A 19,292-nucleotide genomic window follows, 5' to 3' on the forward strand; every position below is an offset into this window, starting at 1 on the left:
TAAGGCAAAAGTCAAATCCCATCTACTTGTCCATTTTTGGTTTTAAAGCTAAGATTGTTACATCTCCAAACAACAAATCATATTTAAGACTGTATTTTCAGAAAGAACGACACAAAGATGGCAGTGTAAAGGAAATCACAATACCTGACAAGCAGATGAATGTCAAGTACTCTCCCTGACCACCAGTGGCCAAAAATGGAATCTTTTTTCTTGTTCTCCGCTTCACCTGAACAGCAACCAGCATCCTCTCATCATGTGGTGCAAATATCTCCTTGTTGATAGCAGACTTGGTGCTCATTTTGTAATCAAGTGATTCCGAAGTCCACTGGTTTTCCTAAAAGGAGGATTTTTAAAGAAAAAGTTTACTGTTTGAATCATGCCACTATGCCCCAAAAAACTTGAAACAACCATTAACGTAGCTGTAAGAGGAAGTGGATTGTAAAACTGCAGTGGGCATATCAGACAAGTGAAACTGTCGTGTAACTGGCATTACTAGATAGTGTATGAGCAGCTAAATATCATTTCTAATGGATTAGCAAAGGTGATTTTGCAAAGATTCTCTCAGTATAGGATTTTAGTTTAAAATGAAGGAATGCTGAAAGAGCATAAAGGCTTACTGTGCATGCATGTCACTGTTATTCTCTTCTTCTCACATGGGAATAGAACAAGTCTACAATAGTCAAGCCCTTCCAGAGAATTCTAAATACAGAAGGGATGTACCTAAAAACATCCAGTTAAGCTTAACTAAGTTCAGAGAGATTGAAAGGTTGTGCAGGCAATAATGACCTGACGAAAATCCCTGTGTGGGCTCGTTAATTGTTAATACTTTGTAATGCTGCACTCTGCAAAGCACCAGTATTTCATTCTAGCTTTGAGGAACCATACATAACACAATCTGTCAGGCTCATTTTAACAACTAACAAATTATCACAGCATGGAAGTAATACCCACTGCAATCGCTTCTGTTCAACAAAATCTTTAGAAGTAAGGAAAAAAGTGCCACAAGGTGGTGTGTGTCTATGCCTTCTTGCAGCACTGGACAGCCTCCACAGAATTCTTTACCAGCTCTGTGTGGTCATCTGTCATCTCTGGCAGCCTGGTCAACTACCCTCTATCATTTAAAGTCAGTATTTTCAAAGCTGTTTAGGGTACTGTCTTTATTAAAAAAATGGTTTAAACATTAACATACTCTGTTTAGCATTGTTCCGTTACTTTCTAGTGTAGCTACTAAGACAAAAGAACAATTCTCATTTGTTTTCTATGTGGGTGTTTCTTCAAAAGACTGAGTGGTTGTATAACCCAGTAAAGAATTATACTCCTCTCATGCACGAGCCCGCACAGACACAGACACACACACAGAGAGACACACACACAGAGAGACACACACACAGAGACACACACACACAGAGACACACACACACAGAGACACACACACACAGAGACACACACACAGAGACACACACACAGACACACACACACACACACACACACACACACACACACACACCAGCAAATTAAAAAAGCTCTCAAATTCTCGCTCTGCCTTTTACTCATTATATAAGGCATGAATTCTTCCTCCACATAGAAGAGAGAAATTAAAAGGGGCTAAAAATTAGGAAACTCCATGCACTGAAGACATCTACACACCTGTACAATAAAAACACCATTATATTGGGCGACTTCAACTACCCAAATATAGACTGGGAGCATTACTCTAGCTCCAACACCCTAGCTCAAAGGTTCCTAGAATTTATAAACTCAAACGCTATGGAACAACTTGTTACCACTCCCACAAGAGGGGAAAACATACTGGACCTGATCATCACCAACATGGGGACTCTATGCACCAGACCAGAAGTGTATCCCTCACTGGTAAGATCAGACCATAAACTAATCTCACTGGATATTCACATTCCGACCCCACCCCCTGCCCAGAAAACCAGTGAAAAACTTCTCTACAGCAAGTTTCACACTCCTCAAAACCGAGGTGGAATCCTTCAAAGCCCTCGGGCCTGTGGAAAAAACGGCCCAGACCGCAGAATCCTTTATAAATGCATTCTATGAACACCTTCAGGAATGCATGGATCATGCAATCCCAAATAAAACCAAGACCCAATCCTCCAAAGGCAGACGTCCTGTCTGGTGGACCCCAGCCATAAACAAACTATACAATAGAAGGAGGAAGCTACTACATGATAGAGCAAAATCCCAAAAAGGGAAGGAATCTCTGATCAGTGTTAGCAAAAAACTACGGGCACTCATGAAATCGTCTAAGGCCAGCTTCAAGAGAAAAATTGCACAGGACACTAAGGATAATCACAAGGCTTTCTTTAGTTATGTTAGGAACCTGGGTGGGAATTCCCAGATATGCTCAGAATTGGTCCAAAATGACAAAAAATACACCGAACCCACAGACATTGCCAACATCCTAGCTGACAGGTTCAGTGCAAACTCCCCCCCCCTCCCCACCAAAAGGGCAAATATTTATCCCAGCAGAGTGCTGCCCCCCTGACATCTCAGATGCTCAGGTAAGAGACGCCCTCTCCAAAGCAAAAAACACAACATCAATGGGACCAGACGGTGTCCCGGGCTGTGTCCTACATGAACTCCAAGAAAAGCTAAACCCAAACATAAAACTACTGTTCAATCTCAGCCTTACCACAGGATATGTACCCAAAGAGTGGTGTACAGCAACAGTGGTCCCTCTCCACAAAGGTGGTGCCTCAATGGATCCTGGAAACTATTGCCCCATAAGCCTGACTAACTTGGTCTGCAAAGCTATGGAAAGAATCATCATGGACCTCATAAAAAAAAGATATTGGGGACCTATAGACACTGGATCCTACCCAGTTCGGCTTTAAGGGCAGATCCTGCCTCTTAAACCTGGTTGATTTCTTTGAAGTTACCAAGGCCATTGATGAGGGGAAGGTGGTCCACAAAGCCTACCTGGACCACGCAAAAGCCTTCGATACAATACCCCACTCGGGCATTATAGATAAGCTCACCAGCTTAAATATAAACCCCTATGTCACTGGATTGGTTGCAAACTGGCTCAAGGACAGAACCCACATGGTTAGAATTGCTGGAGCCATGTCATACTCCAAACCAGTTACAAGTGGCATCTCACAAGGCTCAGTCCTGGGACCTCTCCTGTTCGGTATATATTTCTCGGAGGTACAGGCCAACACGGAAGGACTGTGGCTGACCAAGTTCGCAGATGACTGCAAACTGGGCACTATAATCGACTCTCCAGCCGACACAAGCATCCTCCAAAAGGGCCTCATAGAAACAGACAACTGGTGCCAGAGTCATGGCCTCAAGCTAAATGCCAAGAAGTGTATAGTCATCCCCTTTGGCAAAAACAAAGTGCCCACAAATTACCACATAGGTGGTAATCCATTAAGTACGGAAGAAGTAATTAGGGACCTGGGGACCCAAGTTGATAGCAATCTCTCATTTGACAACCACGTGGCCAAAGTGGTTAGAAAAACATTTTATATAGCCCATCTAATCATGAAGGGATTCACATCTAGATCAGGGGAGGTCATCGTGCCTCTTTACTCATCCCTCATCAGGCCCATAATTGAGTACAATGCCCCTTTTGGGATGTACCTTACCAGACACCTGTAGCAACTGGAAAGACCCCAAAAGAACCTCACCAAGAGGATCAAAGGGCTCACACAGATGCCATATGCTGCCCAGTTAAAGAAACTCCAGCTCTACTCAGTGGCATACCGCTTGCTCAGAGGCGATCTGTGCCTGACGTATAAAGCCATGTCCAACCCGGAATTAATGGACATGCTGCACCTCAGAAAATCCAAATCCCATCGAGCTATGTGCTCGAGAGACTTGAACCTCAGCACTGAAATAAATAGGACATGCTGGAGGGACAGATTCATAACCCAGAGGCTCCCTTCACTCTGGAATAAAATCCCAGTCCAGGTTAGGCAGAGTCCCTCACTGACCCTCTTCAAGAGGAATCTTGATGAGTGGATGGGGGATCATAGGTTTACCCCGGGTATCACTTCTGTGTCACTGTTAGACAGAGGCACAGTATACTAACCTCGAAAAAGGGCATAGCAAAATTAATTTAAAATGGGTGGCGAAAGCCAAACACACTCTGGCTAGGTTAATAAATGCCCTAGGGCAGATAGCCTAGTATGAACCTATGAACCTATAAAGATATCACAGTCATCGTTTTATCACTTGGACCACAAATAGCTACAGCACCAAACCATATTTCAGCTTGGTATAGAAATGATAATGCAAATAATCAAATGGGATAAAGTTGGGGGGGGGGGGGCAATGGTCCATAAGTGCCAGTTTTCCTACATGGCTACTTAATCTGAGCAAAGATATACAGAGGTCAGCTGACAAATGCAGTCTACCATCTATACTTGTATACTGTCTAGTGCTGGACTGTTTAAGGCGCAGCATACAAGTTTAGCTAAAAATGCAATGTGTATCTGCAAATTTAGCTCTTCCCTTTGCCCAAGCAGTGCTGAGAACAGCCCACTTTACATCACTATGCAACAGGGTTATCTAATGTTAAGTAAAACAGGCCACTGAAAAATTGCAGCTTTCTGTGGTGTACAGTACTACAAAAACAGCCTAGTAGCAGTACAGCTATAAAAAGCAACACTCACTGGTGTTCAGGTGTCATTGCAAGGCACTGTGCAAAACACAACATATTTTTCTTAAGTTGATGCAGACTTCCCTTGTATTCTCACAAAATACAACAGATGAGCGCTTTTGTCTAATGACAAGACTTCATCAGATAGAAGCACTGGTACCAGAAACACTTTTATACATAAAGTCTTAATTGACAAATACATTTAATTAAAATTTAAAGTGATACACATCCTCACTATAAAATTTTCCTATAAACTAACAAACGTGTTTGTAATTTAAATGAATTTGAACCCATTAGCACTGCATGTAACGCATACTATATAGGAAAAACTGAAAGGACATTTAAGGATCGCATTTATGAACTTTTATACGACATTAGGACCCACAAGGAAACGAATGCTCTGTATAAGCACGGTTTACTTTGTTCCTCATTTGTAGGATTTAAATTTGGTAAAATTGATTTAGTTAAAAAAGATTTTTTGAGGGGGGAGGGGGGGAGAAAAAATGCTCTATCATATAGGGAACTGTTGTGGCAGCTTAGATTAAAATCCAACTCTCCACCTGGTCTTAATGACTACGTTAGTGTAAGATCGGTATTACACAAAAAAGCTGAAAGTGTGTAAATAGTTTTACCACATTTCTTAAAAATTATTTTATAATTCACACTATTGAACTAATGGGTTCAAATTCATTTAAATTACAAACACGTTTTGTTAGTTTATAGGAAAATTTTATAGTGAGGATGTGTATCACTTTAAATTTTAATTAAATGTATTTGTCAATTAAGACTTTATGTATAAAAGTGTTTCTGGTACCAGTGCTTCTATCTGATGAAGTCTAGTCATTAGACGAAAGCGCTCATCTGTTGTATTTTGTGAGAATATAAAGAGAAGAATTTGCATCTACCTGTTGTGTCCTGGATTTTACTTCTTTATTCAGTTTGGTTTTGGTCTTATTTTTTCGTTTCAGCAGACTTCCCTTGTAACAAAGTCATTTACATTCACTACTTTAGGATTTTAGACTAACACAATTCTGTCCCAAACTGGAAGGGAATCTACAAGCTCTGACCAAAATAATCCACTCACTGTAACAGAAAATTAATTTAAATCCATTTCAGTGTTGAATACTACTACAAAATTAATTTAACTTTATGGCAGCATATACAAAACAGAACATTTATTCCTGCAACCATATTTTATGCAGCAGTTTGTTAATATGCCCCTTCTAGATCCTCTAACAGACAAACTACAGAAACAGAGCAGTAAATGGTACAAAATGTCAGAGCTGTTTAAAGTGACAAGCAGTAGAAAACATTAAAGCACTGCACGATACAAACTGAATTTCCACTTTGATCCTGATTTCTTTTCAAGTAGAGCTTGCTCTCAAAATGGTTCAGTCACTGTAGCACATTAGTCAAACAACTTTTTTTTTTTGCAATTTTCAATTTTTTTTTTAACTGCAAATGTTCAACATTTTTTACCTCGGCATAAATGTGATGCAATCCTGACAAAAAAATGAGTTAATATTTTTCTTTATATGCCATACAGTGTCAAACCAAATTCTGGTGAAACAAATTGTAAGCTTTCAGCCTTTATAGCTGGATTAATGGAAAAAAAAATACTCTACTACGAGTTTCAAACAATATCATTATCCGTAAGAAACTAAGACACAAGAAAAGTACAGCCTCAAGTAAGTGTGCCGCAAAAACTCCAAAAGTTTAAAAGGCGAATAGCATGGCACAAACTGAATTTTACTTCTTATTGGCACTAAACACCACATTGTGCTGTGGTTTTTCAACGTGGTCAGTATGAAACCACATTTAACTATTGCAAGATTAGAAAATCATACAAAGTACCTGTTTTAAATGCTGCTGTTTATGAACTCATGATTTAAACATTTTACATAAAATCCATCATGTTGTACAACACACAAAACTAAGCCTCTCAGCCATTGCTAGCACAAAACATCTGACGAAAACAGGATTGCTGATGGAGACTGCAAATCTCCCACAATCTAATGACTAAACTGGGAAGGAAGCCCATGCTAAAAACATACAAACATGTCAAAATGCTTCAAGGGGTATACACATAGCAAGTCTTTATTATGACACTTCTTTAATGGTGGTTATTGTAGCTGTACAAAAATTCAGTGCACAGAGGTAAAAAAAAATTGATTAACAAAATTATACAATACATTTAACACCAATTCTAGAGACCAGAACTGGAGAAGAGTGCAGATGGATTTCAGGTAGTGTCACCTCTGTCATCATTTGCAAATGCTGTCAACGTCCATGATTCACAGATGTGAGCAGGATTTGGGAAAAGCTCATGCAACAGTACAGTACTGTAGGTTCACAGGTTCTTACCAAACATACAGCCAAAGGGGCCACCCAAACGTATAATCATCTCAGCCAGTACTGTGTACAAGGTAATGTAATAAGTTGGCCAGAAAAGTAGATCTAAGGCATCCTGCACAGATTTAATTTAAAATTTGGCTGATAACCTGTCATGCATTTTCCAGGAAAAATATTTTCTTATCTGCAGAAGTATTCAATTAATATAGCTCAGATCTGAAGCTAAACAAACAGGACTTTTTTAAAAGGCTAAGGACTTCAATGTGCACCTTTATAAAATTTCAAAACTGTAACAGAAACTTTAAGTTTGTTTTATTTGATTTTATTTAAATAAAAAAATAAAAAAATATTTATATTTGCACAGCAGTGATCACAGACTGACCAATTACAGGTTCAACTCAAAGGACATGAAACACTAACAATACAGTATTCATTTACATGAATAAAAAAACAGTTAATACATGCAAATGATAGACTGATTTAGTACCAGCAACAAAATGACAAGAGTTCATATGTATATATTTACAAGAGAATAAAAACAGAATAGGTTCATAAATTCATAGGTGTGTACTAGGCCAATGACCACACGGGCCTTTTTAAGTCTAGCCATACATCCCAAATCTCCAACAACTTCTGCTACCCTAGATAAGTGTAGGTAAGGCCTTGGGAGGGGAAACATTTACAAGCACAGGCCTGGAGATGATTTACAGGTTACCTGTGTTCATTAGAGACACAGGTGCCAAACCAAGGATGAATTTCCTGTCCCCATCCAGTTGTCCAAATTGCACTTGAATTGGGTTAGGAGGCAACTCTGCTTCACACGGATGGAGAGCCTGTTCCAGAGATGGGGTAATCTCTAGGATAAATACCCGTCTCTCCAGCAGGTCCTATTTATATCACAGGTAAAGATTTAAGTCTTTAGCATGGATAATTCTGGTAATGTTGGTTTTGTGGACATGCAGAAGGTCCATCAGGGTGGGGTCTAACAATGCCTTATATGTCAGGCAAAAATCTTCCCTCAACAGCCTGTAGGAGACACTATACAGGGATAGGGCTCTGAAACCATATGTACAGGACATGTTACTTAGGTCCTGTATTCTTTTAGTGAGGAACCTCTATTAACATTCCAGCTGTTGGATGTGCTTTGTTAGATACATACCAAAAGGGGCATTATACTCAATGAGAGGTCTGAAGGATGCTGAATACAGTGCAACAATTAAATCTTTGGACGTAGAGATGCCGTACCTTTGTTTACAGGTTGCATAACACAGAATGACTTCCTCGCTACTGTAGACATGTGAAAAGCTAGATTACTGTCTACACATGTCCTCAAGTCCCTGACTAGTGGGTTGACTCTTGGGGTTGTGTTGTCAATATGATAGTTACTAGGGGTGGATGTCTTCCAGAATGATACAATTATGCATTTCTTGGCATTTAGGTTTAGTCCGTGGCTTGGACACAAGGTATTTGCATCAGCCATTTCTGGAGAACATTAGTGTGCGGAGGGGGAGATTCTAGGACTGCTCTTAAATTTATAATCATCTGCCAATTTGGTCAGCCGGAGGCCCTTGACATTGGTCTTGATTTCAGAGAAGTAAATGTCAAAAAGAAGTCCCAAGACCAATCCCTGAGAAAGACTCCTCTCAAGACTGGCCTCACCACTTGTAGAAGTGGAATATCATATTCTAACTTCCTGGTTCCTGTCTGACTATTTATTTTTATTTTATTTTACATTTGTTGACCGGGCTAGTCTAACTGGATATATGTCCATTTTCAGTAGAGGCCCGGGGAGAAAAGCTCAAAACTAACCACAGTTATAACAAGGTTAAAGATTACCATAAATTAGCTTACAAATAGTACTTAACTAGGTAGTAAATAACAGTAAAATAGTAAATAGCAATTAAATCAAATATGTTATGTTGTACATAAAATTACAAAAAACAGAAAATTGGACGTGACTTTTCAGATGAGAAAAATACTTAGATGTTACAGTAGTTTTATGGTTAACTTTTCGTTTCAGCTAAACAATCATATCTTGATTAGTATATAAACAAGGAAGTGTTATACACAAGGAAGTGTTATAAACAGAGGTGAAAATCTAGTCAGGGTTACTACAAGGGCATAGCCAGTGTGTTTTAAGGTGTAATTTGAGTTTTTGTTTGAAGAGGTGTAGGGAAGGAAGTAATGTAAGCTCACTAGGTAGAAGGTTCCAGTTTTTGCCAACTGTGTTCGAAAAGAGTGAGTCACCTGCCAAGTTGTTGGACATGTTTATGCTAACTAATAGTTTATTCAAAGAGCGTAAGGTATTGAGATTTTTATAGGGATTATAAGGTTGGAGAGAATTGGAGTTTTGTTTGGATCATAGAGGATCTTATGGGCTATGGTAAGTTGGTTAAACTGAAGCCGATTCAGTTGTTCAAGCCAGCCAAGTTGTTTTTAGATTGTGACAGTGATGGGTTCTGAAGGGGTTACCAGAGACAAATCGGGCGATGTTGTTATAGGAGCTTGCTAGTTTGAGCAAATTGCTTTTAGTTAGGTTAGTGTAGATTGGTGAGGCATAGAACAGCATGGAGATTAGAAGAGATTGGGCAATAGTAGTTATAGTTGTAGAGGTGAGGAAGGGTGTAATCCTATATAGGGAGCCCAGTCTTCTATTAACTTTTTTTACAGTGCTGTTAATGTGAATGTCAAAGTTAAGGTTATCTATTGTAATTCCAAGGAGTTTAGTGTAGGATTCTGGTGAAATGAGGATACCATTATTAGAGATGACTGAGAAGTCAAGTGGTGTAGACTCGCGGGTAGGAGAGAAGAGTTTGTTTTTTTTTGGGATTCAAGAGGAGACAGCACTTTAAAAACCATGACTCTACTGTGTTAAACACCTTCTGAGTTATGGATTGTAGTTCAGAAGAAGATTTAGCTGTACAGATGAGTGTAGAATCATCTGCATATTGTATGCAAGTAGCTTGTGGAATAGCTAAATGCAGATCATTTATAAAAATGGAGAAAAGTAGCGGGCCTAGAATTGATCCCTGGGGGACACCCAAGGTGACAGGTAGGAGGGATGATAGATTATTTTCCCAGAGCACTGCTTTCTGCCTATTGCTGAGGTAGGAGGAGAACCATTGCATAGCCAGCGAGTCAAAAGAAAGTGACTTTAGTATATTTAAAAGTAAAGGGTGTTCACCATGTCAAAAGCTTTTGAAAGATCTAAGAAGAGAACTGAGGAGAGGGTATTATTGTTGCGGTTTCTGTTGATAAGAGTCAGTGAAGGAAAGAAGGGCAGTAGTGGTGCTGTGGAATGGTCTAAAACCATGTTGGGTATTGGTTAGTAAGTTATGCTGAATTAAATGGTTCAGTAGCTGGTGATGAATGCCTTTTTCCATGATTTTAGCTAATGGGGATAATAAAGCTATTGGTCGGTAGCTGGAGTAATCGTTTGAGTTACTTCCTTTATGTACAGGAATGATGTGAGAAATTTTCCATATGTCTGGGATGGTTGCTTCATTTATGGTTCTATTTATAAGAATTGATGTGGGATAGGCTACAGCTGTAGCTGCTTTTTGCAAATATTCAGCTGAGATCTGATCAGCAGAAGGAGCACAAGGCTTCAGTTTTTGGATGAGTTTGAGGATAAATTTGGTAGAGATGGGTTGTAATTTCAAATTGGTAATAGGGCTATTATTGGGAATAAGAAAGCTAGAGTTGTCAAGGGATAGTTGACTGGCCAGGGATTGTATGGTCTCAGTAAAGAATGAGTTAAAAGTATTGGCAATTTTGCTTGGGGTTTTGAGATTAGTGTCCGTTGGACTTGGTGTACTGGAGTGCCCAGGGTTCATGAATCCTTCTGTGGATTATATTTTATAGTAGAAGTTTTTTTATCTGAGAGTATTGCTTTTTTTGTTGAGTTTCTCAGCTGTTTAAAAATTTGTTGGTCTGCTGTAAGTTTGGTAGTTCACCACCTATCCCAAGTTTTGTTTCCAAGTAAGATTTTTTGCCTGGTTTCTTTAGATAGCCAAAGAGCTGGTTTTGATCTAATTTGAATGGTACGCTTAGGTGCATGGTGGTCTAGGATAGTTAGGAATTTAGAGTTGAAGTATTTAACAGCATCTTCAAGTAGTAGTGTTCTTAGGGGAGACCAATTACAAGCAGTAAGTTCATTTTGGAATAGCTGCACGTTAAATTATTTGTTGCTCCGAATTGAGCAGAATATAGTGGGTTGGGTAATATCAGTTTTTTCCCTAATTATGTAGGTGAGAAAATGGTCACTTACATCATCTGGGAGGGTCCCTACTTTATAAGTTTGTTGAAAGTTATTTATAAGAATCCAGTCTAAGATGGTCTCTTTTTTTATTTGGTTTGTTAATTCTAGTGGGGGTGGTAATAGTTTGAGAGAAAACATGAAGGTTAATATGGGAAGTAGGATGGTCAGTATTGATGTTCTTCCAATCAATATTGAAGTTTCCTACTATTATTGTTTCTTGAGGGAAGGATGATTTGCCCCAGCAAAGTATATTCTCTAGTGTAGTGATGTTATTCCCAGGAGGTAAATAGACACAGATAATGTTTATGGATTTGTTAGAATTGATCTGTATTTTAGAAATGAGTATTTCAGCATTATTTTCCAAAGGAGGGTTGGAGGGTGAAGAGGTGATTACTAGGCCTTCTTTGAATAGGATTGCTACTCCTCCACCCTTTCTTCTGTTGTGGTCACATCTCAGTATATTATAGCCTGGAGGTGTTATTTCATTATCATGGGTCCCAGGTTTCAACCATGTTTCAGTTAGGCAGAGGATGTCAAAGGAATATATATCCAGGAGTGCATGGAGGTTGGCCACTTTATTATTTAAGCTTCGGATATTGAGATGGGCAACTAGGAGTGTGTTGGGAAGTTTGGTAGGGGACAGTGAGGTGGTGGGATGTGGAGTTTGAGAGCTGGAGGTATAGACATTGGCTGGGCCTGGATTAGGGTGGATATCTCCATCTTTTAAGGATAGCCTTTTCAGTCTAAGTAAAGGATTTTGTGTACTACTGATTATAGAACTTTCCTGGTTATTGTATAATTATATTTAATATGGGCTAGTCTGTGGTACTTCGAATTAAGGTAGCTTGGTGTGGAAGTTATATTTATGTGCTGGTGATGGGTATTAGGTGGTTGAATGGTTGCTTGTTTATAAGGATAGTGAAGGTGAGAACAAGTTTGATGTGTAAGTGAGGTTAAGAGATAAGATGAGGTGAGAAAAAATATGAGACTAGAAAAGAGAAGAGCTTTGGTAGTAGTATATTTAGCTAATGTGAGCATAATGCTTGGTGAGATAATGGGAATTAAAAGAAAAATAGGTAGAACTGATAAGAAGTGAATTAAAGATATACGAGAAGGTTATGTTGCTTTAAGTCTGAGTTTGTGTTTGGTTTTGTGGGGGAAGGGTGTGTGCAGTAGGTGAGATTGATAGATTTGTTTTATTGGTTGGTGTTGGAAAGAGGGTGTGGCTATGAGGTACAAGTCTAGGGCCCCTTGGGGGTGGGTGGGAATAGGGGGTAGGGTAGGGGAGCGGAGTGAGCCCACAGGGCGAACGGAGCGGGTAGAGACAAGAGAAGGAAAGAAGCAATAGAAGAATCAATCAGTGAAAGAAGCTTTTAAAGGGTAAGTCAGGTAATAGGTAAGGGGAAGATATTGGGCTCAGTGGGAGGATGGTTAGATGGCTACCCCAAGTTTAACAACAATGATTCTAGTGGCAACTCCTATGACATTCTCTGGTAGAGGCTGGAAACTTTACTACTTGGAGGAGTGGCCTAAAGGGTGGATAAGATGCAAACCTGGCTAAGTCATTCTGGAGGTAGGGCAAAATGTCACATCCCCACTGGATGCAACCACAAGAGTTACATGGGTGGGGGAGCAACAGGGTAGGTCATAAAGGAATCCTCCAGCAGATGTTGACAGCAAAACAATGATGCCCTTAAGATCCATGCCAGCCCAAGCCCTATCAGAACATGTATGGGGTGTTAGGCCCTGGAAGTAAGACCAGGTGCCAGGTGATGGATGTGGCGCACTGGGTAAGGTTTAATGCAGAGGGGAGAAAAAGTTCTTCCCCCAAAATGTAATTTCTGGGGTCTATTGTAAGTTGGTGCCATTTACGAGGGCTTCTGTATGTATTTAGTTGTGCAGTGTAGTAACTTTGCTGCAGGCAGATTAGTAATAAATGTGCAACAAATTAGTACTAAATGTGCGACAGATTAGTAATAAATGTGCGACTTCAAGGGCAAGATAGTGAGAATAAACATTTACATTTCATCTTGGCTACATGTTTTATCACACTCCAGTGTCCAAAAGTAGATCACAGTTTCTTAAAGATTATAGTACTCACCATAATGAACTGCAGTTTAACATGCATTATTGGACAGACAGACTACCATTTTCTGGAAGACAGAAAAGGGTTCTACACTATTTCTTAAGCCAGCAACCAAAGTTAGTAAGACATTCTGAAGGTAAGCTCAAGTGTGATACATCTACGTCAGCAAGTAGAAAGGATCTTGGAGTCAGACAATTACTTGTTTAATAAAATACCCTGTTTTACCAATAAATGTCATTTGCAATGCTGGCAGTCACCAAGTTTGCCCGTGACCTTAAAACATAAATAAAATCATGACTTTACAAAAGCTGGAAGCTCACTAAAGACAAACATGCATGAAAACTAAAACCTTTTGGAAAATCAACTTAATTGAAAGTTCCTTACTGCAACTGCAGACCTTTTTATTTAAAGAAATACTTACATAAAATAAAAGTAAATACATACATAAAATAAATCAAAATAAAACTCTCAGTATAAGACTCATGACACTTAAGCATTTCTGACATTAAATAATGGCTGGTAATTGCCATGCACACTACACAACAAACCTAATTAATTTACAGCCATCCTGGCTCATCTTGGGATAACACAAACTACTCGACAGTTCAATACAAGATCAATTAGGCCTGTAGTCTTCCCTTGTTGTTGTACTTGTATTTACATTAATGCAACCTGTCGATGTCTGTCGCAACATATTCTTTAGAACTACAAATTCAAAAAAGCAGGAAAATAAAACAATTTGTAGCACTGCAATACCTTGTATATTTAAGCCATAAATTATACTTCACATAATGCACCATTATGTATGCTGAAATAAATGCTGAAATGTTCAAACCAATAAATCGGCTGCTAAATAAGATAAAAGCTAATGTCTACAGTTTCTGCAACATTTTCAACTGCTGACAAACAAGAGAGCAAAATGCACAGCAACTTAAAAGGCATTATGACAACTGGTGGTCTTACTCGCAATACATGCATCTAAGGTCCCGTTAATTACACAAATTGCTGGAAGGGAGACTGAGCAGGAATTGAAATAAGCACTGCTAGCTACATTTACAGAGGAGCACATATGGAGTTTATCCTATAGGAATGTCAGGATGCTAGTGTTTTAGTTTGGAGGAACAAATCTGGTTTAAAAAGGGGGACAATGTGTGTGGGTATGCAAAAATCACATTTTTAGCAATTTCTTGATGTCCAAATATGCCAAGTGAAACTGACACCTCAAAGACCATCAGTCATGGGTAGGGACCCATCTTCCAGCTCTCATATCTAACCAGGAATGCACAGTTAACAAGGGAATCAAAACTCGGTCTCCAACCATCTGTATACAGAATGTATGTCTGCATGTGCGTCTGTGAGCATTCTTTATTAATCTACATTTTTTATAGACAGAGAGAAGAGTGTGTGCGCATTCTTGTGTGTACTTAGCATAAAAAAAATAAAGTGCAAGGTTTTCACAGCACCAATGAATGTACAAAAAATGGAAAAGCTATGGAGTTTAGAGTATGTACATTACATAGCAGAGGCATTTTCAATGGTGCAAGGCTGGGGGATTTGTCTGTTCTACCAGCTACTAACATTTCAGCAGCATCTAGCAAGGTGAAGGCAGAACAGTTCATGAGCCTTTCTGTATAACTGGGGGGTACTCTGGACTGCCTGGTGGGGTTTAGGTGACTTCTGAAGTCTTGGTCACTTGCCTGGGCCTCCTAAAGGAACATCTTAAGGAAATTTACCGAGCCACAAGTCATCGTAGCTGGTTACTAAGCCGCAGTATGATACTTCTGTATCACCCCCTCCCCCCAGAAGGGAGAATCCAGACTTGAAAATCAAAAAAAAAAAATCAATGGAAACATGACAACTGCTGCAGGACGACCAATCCACAGAACAGAGACTGTTCAGACACACAAAGCAATGTAAGGACTATGTGAAAATATGTTTGCTTATCAAGCAGCCCTGTGTTATATTAGGCTTGTTTCACTGCATAACAGGCAACATTCTTATCTAGTTTGTCCTTTACCTGACAAACACTTCACCTACTCTGCATGCCTTCCTTCTAGTCAGCTTTTTCCTCTCATCCTGTGCCCTGCTGAATGAATCCCTACATTCCCTGCTAATGAACCATTCTAGCAGCCCATTCCATAGATTTACAATCCTCTTCATGAAGAACTTTCAGAGGTTTCTGCTAGTGTCTCATCCTTTCCTCTCTATGCTTCCTGCTGAAGATAATCCTTTGCATCCCCTTGACATAACCCCCATTATTTCTAATCCATTAATATCTGCTCAGAATCTCTCTTTCCATACATCTTTCTATCACTTTACTCTGGACTCTTTCAGCATCTGGATATGCCCTCCATAACTGCTCACAGTTCTTAAGGTGGGACCTAGCCAGTGCCTGGAAGAGGGGGGCCATCACTCACACACACAGTGCGACATAGGCATTCTCGTAAGATCTGCAAAGAGAAAACAGCCAGGGTGCTTTTGGGAATAACAGCACTGACCATACTGCACAACTAGTAATCTGTTAATCCCTAGCTCCAGAGTCTAAGCCATAGGTCAAATTCCAGCTCCCTAATAATCACTACCCTTATCTGAAAAAGCAGGAAAAAGTTGATCAGGGTCACTTTTTGGTCTTTTCCCTGGATTCAAATGCTAAACGGTCCAGAGAATGTGTGCTTGGGGGGACAAGTGAAGCACTATAACTTAGCTTGTGGGACTAAATGAGCATTTGTACTGGACATGTTGCACTTAGTGGGCGGCAAACAGGAATGTAAAGGATGATGAAAAATACGGACCAGAAACAGATTGCATAGAGAAAAGCATACTACCCTAGATATCAGCAAGTGAGATCTCAAGGGCCTATAATGTACCCCTCAATTCCCCATTAAAGATCAGATGACAGGACTTGTCACTGTATGACACTAAGGAAGCTCATGTACATTTACTCCCATTAGTCCCCCCTACCCAATGCAGTGAAGTCAAAATGGGAAACATCTTAGTCAACATTTTTAAGCCATACTGCAAACACTTACTGAAAACCTGTGACATTACTGGCTGCATACTGCAGAACTAGTTTCCATTATGGGGTTAAAAGGCTGTTTAAAAGCCCACATCTCTTTGCAGGAGCGAAAAACTGCCTCTGACTACTTGATCAGCTCCTTTCTGGCATTCAGACTACTAGCTGCACTCAGTTCTTTATCTGAAGCTGAAAGTATAATGCTAGATTTGCATTTCATCTCTTCAAGTGGCTTGTATAATCATATCCGGTGCATCTCAGCTTTTCTCAATTTCTAACACGCACAGTCAACCACATAGATATACCACTTGATCTGCATTATGTAACACGACTTTTTTTATAAGCTTCCCCAAGTAATTTTTCCTGGTTTGTTTACCCATTCTTAGTTTTTCTAATTTCAGCAGTTTCCACATTTAGACATTTTCATCCATCCCATACAAATGTCCTGCCATCCCCACACCCCTTTTACTTAAATAATCACAAAATAGGTAGTGGCCGAGAGCTCTTTTTAATTTAGTTATACATTTTCGGAGTCTTTGTAGTCAAAATGTACATCTGCAGCAGTATAAACTGCATGGAATCCAGTGCTGAAAACATCTGCAGCTCATGCCAAATTAGCTTATAAATGAATGAGCAGTACACTTGTAGGCATTTGCAAAAATTACTGATTAAAATATGAGGGAATGAAAACAGAAGTTCATGAGCATCTCAACTGAAGATCAAAAATCTGCAGTGCCCAGGTTTGTTGCTGCATTTAACATTTATTCCAACTGCATAAACAGCAGCAAACGTGTACCAAATAAACCTCAGAGAAAAAGCAAGTTCAATTAATACACTGCACGTTAAATTAATAGAGTAAAACACAGCTTATGTTTATATGCTTCCTTCTACCATGAAGAAACATTTCAGCATTCATAGACCCACTGATTATAGCAATCAGAATTAATATGCCATGAAAAATAAACTTGATAATGTTACTACCTGACCATATAGCACTAATGAAATTTAATGTTCCTCTTAAAACGTTTTAAGTTTAATGCTTCACTTTCAGCTCCCAAGTTCCTGTTTCAACATGACTTACAACAGACTTAGCACAGTTTCCACATACTATATGCACGTTGGCAGTTGCATGTTTTAAGACTTAGTTATTTTAAATAAATTTCTACTGCACTTCAGAGAAAAAAGGAACATCCCAGCTTAATAGCCAGGAATAAGGTTCCAGATTTGGCAAAAAAAGTGGAGGGGTTGCAAAGAAAACCATTGCCCTTTGCTACGCAAAAGCAGATGCTGCATTTGTATAAGCAAAATCAATAATCCAGGAACAAAGTATGAGAAACAGACTGGCAGGTATCTCTAACATCTGCATATAAAGTAAATTAGTTTGGGTTACAGGATGGGCAAATTGTACATCAGCACCCTGATTGGAGAAGGAACATTCTCCAGCAGGGTATTAATGTACAAGTAATGCCTGCTGAAAACCAAGTCCACCGCTTCATGGGAGGATATCAACCTGCCATGGCAATTGGAGATTAAACTTAACGGCAAGCATTATTTTACATTCTCTAAGCAGCAGTTTTGCTGTTTAGCAAGTGTAAAATAAAGAAAAAAAATTAAAATCAAGTGTGTATGTGTTTGTCAGTGTGTGAATGTATGCATGTACGATGAGACTGATCAAGCAGTTATCTTAAACTCGCTAAGTAGTGCTTTTGCTGTTTAGCGAGTATAAAATAAATGAAACCGAAAAAAAGTGTGTGTGTGTGAGTGAGTGAATGTGTGCATGAAAGCAGAACAGACTGTGTGAAGAGTGGCAGCGATCTCTGACAGCAAAAGCATCAGTTAAGAGGTTTGCGTACCTGTTGACCATATCTCAACCTCTTGGCACAAAAAATACGGACAGCTTTTAAATATTGCTCTTATAAACTTAGAAAGTTGCTAGAACAGCTTTCCCATTAGCATGTATTATCAGAAGGATATGAAGTCTGAAACTCAAATATCTGTCATGATTTAATGACTTCAGTCCCCATTGATTTGCCAGAAAACTATAGATTTTGAGGATGGGACCAAACACTCAAACCAAAATCTATAGACATTCTGCAGAAATCTGGATAGTTGAAATGTATTCTCCGACTCTTAGCTCAAAATATCGGGATAAACCTAAATAAATGGAGGACAAAGGCTCAAAATAGGAACATATTTACTGGATTATTAGGATAGGTGTTAGCATTCATTTTCTGAAACGGAGGTGTGCGTGAGAGAGACAGTAATGACATCTGTGTACTTCTGGACCTTCCAGCTGAAGAAATCTGAATAAAGCCTAAGATAAAAGGGGGAACAAAGGCTCAAAAATAGGAACAGATTTTAATTACTGCTCTTATAAAATTACAAACTTGCTTATTTCATACTAGCACTACTATTTTTTCTGAAGAAAATAATAGTCTGAAGCTCAAATGTATACCATTATTTAGTAACCTCAATCTCCAACGACTGGCAACAAACCAAATGCTTTACAAGTAAGAGACAAAAAATACCCAGGCATTTATTTTTTCAAGTGTTATATTTTGGATGTAAAATGCTTTCTCCAACACCATTAACATATACTACAGCAAGTTTGAAACAGGAGGAGGAGGAACTAGCTTTTACATCAAAAATATATACAAAAAAATGTAGTACTTTTACGTAAAAAAAAAAAAAAAAAAAAAAAAAAAAAACAATTTTAGACAGCTCATTCTCCAAGCACAATAATGCTCTCCAAGGTGTGTGTTAATGTATAATTAACCCCCTTCTAGGGGTGTAGGGGCCCTCTGCCTGCAGTGTCGGGCTTCATAACATCACTCGGTGGACTTTTCACATCAACACACACCCTGTTGGGCATTATTGCTTGCTTAGTATATACAGAATGTTCTGAAAACTTTCTAAGAAATGTTACTGCCTCAGTTTATGTGCAAGG

General features: G+C 39.1%; 1 long non-coding RNA gene across 1 annotated transcript in view; it reads right to left on the minus strand.

Moving 5' to 3' along the window:
* Window positions 1-302: 302 nt before the first annotated feature.
* The window catches only part of LOC122804184, a 390,427-nt gene continuing 371,437 nt past the window's right edge, over window positions 303-19,292 (minus strand). Inside the window, exon 2 of the long non-coding RNA XR_006365197.1 lies at window positions 303-334. This is a non-coding gene — a long non-coding RNA (uncharacterized LOC122804184). The remainder of the gene's footprint in view (window positions 335-19,292) is intronic.

Source organism: Protopterus annectens, chromosome 6.part0, assembly GCF_019279795.1.
Source record: "Protopterus annectens isolate FY-2018-M chromosome 6.part0, PAN1.0, whole genome shotgun sequence".
NCBI classification, from domain to species: Eukaryota; Metazoa; Chordata; order Ceratodontiformes; family Protopteridae; genus Protopterus; species Protopterus annectens.